Source organism: Sorex araneus, chromosome 3 (genome assembly GCF_027595985.1).
Source record: "Sorex araneus isolate mSorAra2 chromosome 3, mSorAra2.pri, whole genome shotgun sequence".
Lineage (NCBI taxonomy): Eukaryota > Metazoa > Chordata > Mammalia > Eulipotyphla > Soricidae > Sorex > Sorex araneus.
Window position 1 is genome coordinate 157,722,904 of NC_073304.1, and position 8,665 is coordinate 157,731,568.

The following is an 8,665-nucleotide window of genomic DNA, read 5'->3' on the forward strand; positions in this document are numbered from 1 at the left end:
TCTCCTTTGCCAAGGCATCAAAAATCAGATGGGTTGGACATGTAATGCGATTTAGAGATGACCGCTGGACTAGAGCTGTTACTGACTGGATTCCATGGAATGTCAAAAGACCGCATGGGCGCCCACCTACGAGATGGTCAGACTTCTTCGTCAAAACCCTGAATGAATGGTTTGAGGCTCTTTGTGTTCCTGGAGCAAGCAGATACCATTGGGCTATACTAGCACACGACACAGATGAATGGAGACGTTACTGGCACCCACTTGAGCAAACTGAAGATCAACGGAATGACAAGTGATACAAGTGATAATTAATTTTGGTATGGGACCATTAATTTAGCTGTGCTTAGGGCTGACTCCTGGTGAGGATAGAGAGACCATCTGGGTTGGCCTTGGGCAAAGCAGGCACCATAAACACTATACTATCTCTCTGGCTCCTGAACCTCATCTAAAACTCAAACCTACACATTAGTCTCACCTGTTGATGGTATAAAAACATGGTGGACTAGGCTGTAGTTCTAAGTATGAAGCATGAAGTCTTCCTCTATAAGGCTCCCTGTTGAATTTCACTGAAAAGTGTTGGAAACTACAGCTTTGACCAAAACCCTTGATTTCACATCTTAGTAAAAAATATCAGAAAAAAAATTCTACCCTCACTGCCCCACTGACTCCAGCAGTTGACCAGGGATATAATATCACATAACAATTAAGACGAAGTTTTAATGAGCATTTACTAGATGATCAGGCAGCATTCTAAGGACTTGCTACGGACATTTCCCCACCCATGATGAGGTGGACCCTATTGTCAACATCCTCATCTTTTCCTCCATAGGGGAGAGCTGAGAGGTCACTCATTCAGGAAGTGAGAGAGAAGCAGGACTGGAACTCAGGAAGTTCCAACTAAGAGCCAACTCTCGTAACCGTTGCATTACCAGCTTTCCTGAGCCATGCCAAAGATAGCAGCAATGTTGGATATGCCTGAAAGAAATGTCCTTTTTCAATTAAACCTTTTTTAAAATATTGACTTTTAATTTTTTCAGGCTACGTTGTGATTGTTTTTAATGGATCACCTCTATTTCAGTTTCAGCAATCAACAGTGAACGAACCTGTGTGTTCACCTTTCTACCTTCTCTTCCATCCATCCTCCTGTGCAGCAGAATGGGGTGCAGGGGAAATACTAGGTGTTTGTCAACTGCCATTGAAGGTGTCCATGGTACTTGACCCAGGTCTGAGGCCATTTTGATTATAAAACCACAGGGTTTAAAGAATTCCCCGGGGTGCCCCAGAGGGGGGCGGATGAGAGCCCTCCCTGCCCCAAGGGACCCAGCTCTAGCAGTCAAAAGCTTCCACAACCCAACCGCCACCATGCTCAAGGCTGCTCCCCATGCACTCGGGCTGCGCCTCACATATGAGTAAACATACTCCTGGACCACGAGGCTGCAAAATCAGCTACGCGACACATCATAAAACACTTCCTACCTATTCCCGATAATTACCACACCATATTTGATGGGGTTAGATAGTAGGCAACAAATCATAGAGGGAAATATATATATATATGCATATATACATATTTTCAGATATATATACCAAAGCTCACATCACCCAAACTTTAACAACATGTTAGTGATATCCTATAGAATGTCTTAATGACTCCTGCCAAAATAGAACAATCTTCACACTGTCCTGTATGAATACTTTTCTGTAAGCATGTTCAGCAGTTCTTCATAACAGACAATACGAAATATATTATTTCAGTTGTGTTTTGGGACAGGGATTGGGGTTTGGGATGGAAACATCCCAAATTTGGTGGTGGGAAGGTGTAATGGTGGTGGGATTGGTGTTTGAATATTGTATGTAATCAAACATTGTGAACTAACTTATAAAATTTAAAAAAATTTTAAAAAGTAATGTGGAGTTCATGCCCAATTCAATCAGCTTAATCAATGGCTGAATAAATAGCAGTGCTCCTACATTAGAAAAAAAAGGATTCCCTGGGTTTCCACCTGGCAAGTCTCATTTCAAGGGTCACTTCCAACATAGTCCAGTGTCCATAGTCCAATCACTGTGCTTGCAATCTCTAGTGTCCAGAGACACTGCCCCAGCTCCTGACTCAGACCAGGGAATGGGGCTCAGCAGTAGAGCCCTGGCCTTGCATAGGTTTTCCACCCCCCACCACCCCAGCACACACACACACACACACACACACACACACACACACACACACACACACACACCATCTCTTGAGTACTCACCAGGTTACTAAAGTTAGAAGGAAAGAAACAGGCAAATTCCTTTGGATGCAGCTGAGCAAACAGATTGGCTTCTAATGAATCATTTCATGTTTCCAAACCTTTCAATTGCCCCTGTTGGGACCCCTTGCTGCACTCTGGCTGTAGGAACTGCCCTGGGCATACTCAGGCATCCCTCCGTCCCTTACTTGGGACAGCTCAGGGCATGAGCTGAGGTTGTGGGCATTGTTTACTGTGCTTAGGTGCCCAGAAAGGCATGGTCAATCACACCCTTGGGTTGCCCAAGACTCTTTATTGCCTTTGAAGTGAGGGAAGGGATGAGAGAACCTATAAATGCCCTTGAACTAATGGGAAATGTGAATTAAATCACATTGAATGCCATTTCCTACCAGGGGATGACCCACATTGATAATTACCAATATTAGTGAGGATGTGGAGAAATTGTCATACATTGCTCAGAATGTACTTGGCTGCTACAATTATAAGCCACTTTGAAAAACAGCCTGATGAAGTGCTGGACACAGAACTATGATATGACTTGCTAATAGCAGTCAATGTATATGCCTATGATAAATGAAAACCTAGACCCACACAAAGACATACAGGCAATGTTCCTAACAGTTTACAAAGCCACAAGAATTCACTTGGCTAAAATTTGCTATATCTACATCATAGAATATTATGCAGCAATGAAAATCAATAGGGCATGGATGGACAATCCTTCTTCATAGATTGGAGGATTTAATATTGCTAAGATGGCAATACCATCTAAATGATTTGTAAATCCAACACATGATTGTCAACATTCTATCTGAAGTTTTTACAGAAAGTGACAGCCTGACAATTTCTCAAAATGTTAAACAAAGTTATCATATGATCCAGCAATTTTACTCCTAGGAATAAGCCCAAGAAATACAAACACTTGTCTATATAAAAACTGGCCATGGATGTTTACTGCAGCATTACTCATGATCAAAGGAGGAAACCTCCCCAAATCCCTCAGCTGATGAAGGGAAGATGGTGTAAGGTGATGTAAGCACACAATGGAATGTTATTGGGGCATAAAGGGGTGGTGTGTGGAGGCCTGCCTCAGCTTGGGTGCACCTTGAAAGCATAGGATAAGAAGGAATCCAGTCACAAAGGACAAACAATTATAGGCTCATGTTAATACCAAATGTCCATAATCAGGAACTCGATTGAAAGGTAGTCCTCTGTGGTTACTTAGGGCGGGAGATGGAAATGTTTACTAACGGGCATGGGTTTCCCTTCAGAGAGGACAAAGGCACACATCTGTGAACAAACAAAAAGTCTGGAATTGGACCCTTGTCGTTGAAACCCTTTAGAGATTGTGCTGTGCATGAAGAGGACAAGTTTGCTGTGTAACAAGTATCAGTAAAGATGCTAAAAACAAGTGGCAGGGGATGGAGAGATAGTGCAACTGGGGAGGCATTTGCATTGCACATGACTGATCCAGGTTCAATCCCCCACACCACACAGAGTTCCCCAATCTCTGCCAGGAGTAATCTTTGAATGTAGAGCCAGAAGTCAGCCCTGAGCACTGCGGGGTGTGGCCCCCAAACAAAAAAACAAACTAAGGGACTGAAAAGATAGATCCAGGGGCTAAGTCACTTGCTTTGCATCCACCACCCATCCATTCATCCATCCACTTACCTACTAATCCACATATCCATTAGTCACCAAGCCATCTACCAGTCCATCACTCATCCATTCATCCATTAATCTCTGCACCAGTTCATCCATCTATTCACCAAACCATCCATAATTTATCTATTTATGTTCATCCATTCATCTGTCCACCAATCCTTGCATCCATCCAACGAGCCATTCATTTAATTTGGATCTATTATGTGCAGAGGGTGACAGGAGCAGTGACATTTCTAGAATGTCTACTGTGTGCTAAATTCAGTGCTGTGTACTTTATATACATGTTTACCAGAGTTTTGTGCCAAAGCATAACTAACAACTTGCATTTGGTTTCTGTTTTCATGTTGCTCAACGTGCATTCACATACTCTATCTTACTTGATGGTCATGAACTAAAGGTATCAGCAGTGATACCATCAGATAGACAAAACAACATCTACTCCCTGCAAAGATATCCAAGTCTTAATCTGTACATGTACAAGGGAACGTTCCTAATTTAAGTCAAAGTCCTTGGGATAGGGTGTTATTCCTGGATTAGCTCAGGGGGCTCTGGACAATGGCAGCCTCCTGCTCAGTGAAAACCCCAGGAAGGAGGGTTGTAGTGACAGAGAGAGTGGAAAATACTCTGCTGCTGTCATTGAGAATGTAGGAGAAGGTCACGAGTCAAGGCATACAGGTGGCTTCAAGGAGAAAGTGCTTCCCCCAGAACCTTCTGAAATAGTGCCATTCTACTCACACCTTTATTTTATTAACCTCCACTCTAAGCTTCATGACACTGTTCTGGAGATTCCTGAGCTATCCCCACATAGTACTCTGAATCGTCTCAGACAACCCAGCTCAGACTATCCTCTCGATCAACTTTCCACCTAATCTGCCCTTCTTTCTCACACTGTTTAGTCCTGGGAAAGTATGGTCTTTGAAGTCTGGATCCAACACTGCTGTTTATTGGGGCGACTAGCGCTTCTGAGTTCACCATCCTGGGTGATTAAATGCAGTGAGCAACTTTGCCTCACTCTCACACAGTTGTAGAAAACACGTGATCATTGTCCAAAGCATCTAGCCAGAGCCTGGTGATTTCCTTCCCCATCATCTCCTGAACCCTCTTCATTTGGCCCGTCCCCTTCCCCCTGTGCACCTCCTCCGATCTTCCATCCCTTCCCACCTCTTGCCTCATTGAATTTAAACACTCAGAAAGAACTCTGAGGGTCTAACTTCATTGTTGCTGCTAACCTAGTAACCAGACTCGAGCTAATCATGTCTTTGATTGTCGCAGTCTTCATCCAGACAAGAAGGCGCTAACAGGTGACCTCCAAGATCCCAGTGTCTTGAAACCTGCCCTTCATCTGTCATGGGAAGCACCTCTGGAATCCCACCAGCTCCTCACACACTTCCCACCATTGATTGTTCTGGCAATTCTTTCGCCTTTGCTCACATTCCACTGCCCTGTTTAAACATGTCCCTTGGGTTTGATTTTCACTCTTTACGCTAAAAATGTTCATCCATAAGGATTTATGTCAGAATGGCTGGGGGCAGGGTGGTGAAATTATTTCTGCATCTTGATAGGGAAAGTCAGCTTTGCGAGAGCAAAAATGTTGCCCTCAAGGGGAAAATCTGTCGGTCTTGACAGCTGTGTCCTCTCTACCCCTCCTTCTCAAGAGCTCAATGACAGTGCCTGGTGGAGTTCATGACAAGCCAGCAACGATTTCCCTTCCTCCCTCCCTCCCTCCCTCCTTCCCTCCCTCCCTCCCTCCCTCCCTTCCTTCCTTCCTTCCTTCCTTCCTTCCTTCCTTCCTTCCTTCCTTCCTTCCTTCCTTCCTTCCTTCCTTCTTTCCTTCCTCTTTTGAACAACTCTGTGTTAAACATCAAGGCTATAAACATGAACAAGATGTCACTCTTGCCTTCCTGAAACCATTTTAAATAAAATGGCAAATTAATTGTTTTGTTTGTCATTTGGTCTGGAGGGTGACATCCAGTCGTGCTCAGGGGCCACATCAGGGTGCCTGGAATCTGACATTGAGAGCACTCAGGTGGGCTCTTGGCAGGCCAGCACAGAAGTAAGGACAAGGAGACCCAAGTTCTAGCAAAAGTTCTGTCCCTGTTATGTTTTGTTGATTGTTATTTAGTTTCTAAGAAGGAACACAGAAACTGTGGCTGTGTCTAACTCCTCATTTGAGTAGTTTATGACTTCAGCATTTTTGCTTGCCACTTGTCTTCCCCTTCCATTCCTGGAAGGTCACTAGCTGAACCTTCAGTTTGTTTCCCTGCCTCCCACCCACAAGGGGCTAGTTCCCTTTCTCCTTCCTGTCCCCACCTTTCCTCCTAGCTCATTCCCTGTTCTAACAGGTGAGCTATTTGAGGGTGGGGTGATATCTATATAAAATCAGCGGATTAATAAAAGATTAGCATTACTACCATAATAATTACACCTTTATTTTCACCTGGATTCTCGGAGTTCAGATTAATCCTGCCCCGCCCTCCTAAGTTGACAAGTAATTAATTGCCAGATCTCCTAATGGAGGGATTTGTATTTCTGAAGTGTTGTGGGTTCCGGGTGACACCTTGTCAATAAGGGCTGATGAGGGAGGAGGTGTTGCCAGACCCCCTCCCCTCCCTTTCCGGTGACCCAGCTGCAGGGATGAGGTCTGGGCCTTGGTGCTTCTGGGATTGGCTTTCCACCCTGGCTTATCCTGGTGTCCCGGGCAAGTCACGTCCCCCATCACAGGCTTGTCATTGTCATCGTCTTGATCAGAGCAGATGGCAGCTCAGCCTGACTCACACTTCAAATCTGGGCTCTGCTCTTTAGCAGTTACGTGGTTGTGGGGTCTCTCGCCTCTGGGAGGTACAATTAGCCCCATTGGGCAGCCCAGGTTGGCTCTCCGGCTCTTGATTTCATCTCGATCCACATCTTGATACATTCACACTTCTTGTCTCCTGTCCTGATGCTCACAACTTGCTCTGTTACCCTCACTCATCTTAACCCTTGGGCTTCCTCTATACCCCTCTCCCTCACATCTTAGCTGATTCTCATTCTCCTTCTCATGAGCTTGACACCCCCCCTATTCTCACACTCACTGGGTCCACAGTTACTCAATTTGTAGCCTCTTTCCCCCCTCACGAGATGCTGAGTCTTCAATTCTCTGTACTTGAGCTCAATTGCCTTAAAAAAGACGATATTTGATACCCTGATCTAGATAAGGCAGACCCTCCTAAATCCTATACCCACTGCGCAAACAGGGCAAGGCCCCCAGAGCCCGGGGAAAGAAAGTCAGCATGGTTGGAAGGGTGAGCAATTTTGCTGAAGGATTTGTTCCAAAAATTACAGCATGAGCAGTCAGTGAGAGTGGGTTATTGCACATGCCCCTTTGAGAGTCCTGAGTGGAGTGGGATTGCTGCCTTCTTTTTTAAAAAAATTATTTTAATTTAGAAAAAAAGCCACAATTGATACAAAATCTAGAATTCAAATTGATTAGATAACAAAGCTCAACATCAAAATCAATAAATATAGAAAATCAACTTATGTAAAAACTGTTACATCTGATTGTTGGGTTGTTAAGTCCTTGCCTACGGATTTATTAAACTATTTGTTGCGATAGGAAAGGAAGAAGCTATCACTATTTGCAGACGATATGATACTATACTTAGAAAACCCTAAAGACTCTACAGAAAAACTCCTAGAAACAATAGGTCGGTATAGTAAAGTGGCAGGCTATAAAATCAACACCCAAAAGCCCATGGCTTTCTTATATACAAATAACAAAAGAGAAGAAAGAGACATTAAAAAAGCAATCCCGTTCACAAAAGTACCTCAGAAAATCAAGTACCTTGGAATTATCTTAACCGAAGAGGTGAAGACCTATAAAAGGAAATTTCAAAACACTACCTCAAGAAATAAAAGAGAACACTAGGAAATGGAGACACATCCCCAGCTCATGGATAGGGAGAATTAACATTATCAAAATGGCAATACTGTCCAAAGCACTATACAAATTTAATGCGGTCCCTATCAGGATACCCATGACATTTTTCAAATAATAGACAAAATGCTCCTGAAATTCATATGGAACAGTAACCCCCTACGAATAGCTAAAGCAATCTTTGGGAAAAAGAAGATCGGTGGTATCACCTTCCCCAACTTCAAACTGTACTACAAAGCAGCAGTAATTAAAACAGCATGGTACTGGGCTAGAAACAGACCTGCAGACCAGTGGAACAGAGTTGAATATTCTGTCACAAACCCCCAAATATGTGACCACTTAATCTTTGACAAAGGAGCAAGAAATGCAAAGTGGAACATGGAAAGCCTCTTCAACAAGTGGTGCTGGGAAAATTGGACAGCTACCTGCAAAAATAATGAACTCTGATCTCTGTCTAATGCCAGGCACAAAAGTCAGATCAAAGTGGATTAAAGACCTCAATATCAGACATGAATCTATAAGGTGCATAGAGGAAAATGTAGGCAGAAATCTCCATGACATTGAAACTAAAAGCATCTTTAAGGATGAAACATCACTGACCATGCAAGTGGAAGCAAACATAAACAAATGGTACTACATCAAATTAAGAAGCTTCTTCACTTCCAAAGAAACAGTGACCAAAATACAGAAAGAGCCCACAGAATGGGAAAGAATATTTACCCAATACCCATCTGAGTGATATAGCACAGCAGGTAGCGCATTTGCCTCGCACGTGGCCGACCCGGGTTCGATTCCTTCATCCCTCTCGGAGAGCCTGGAAAGCTACTGAGAGTATCCC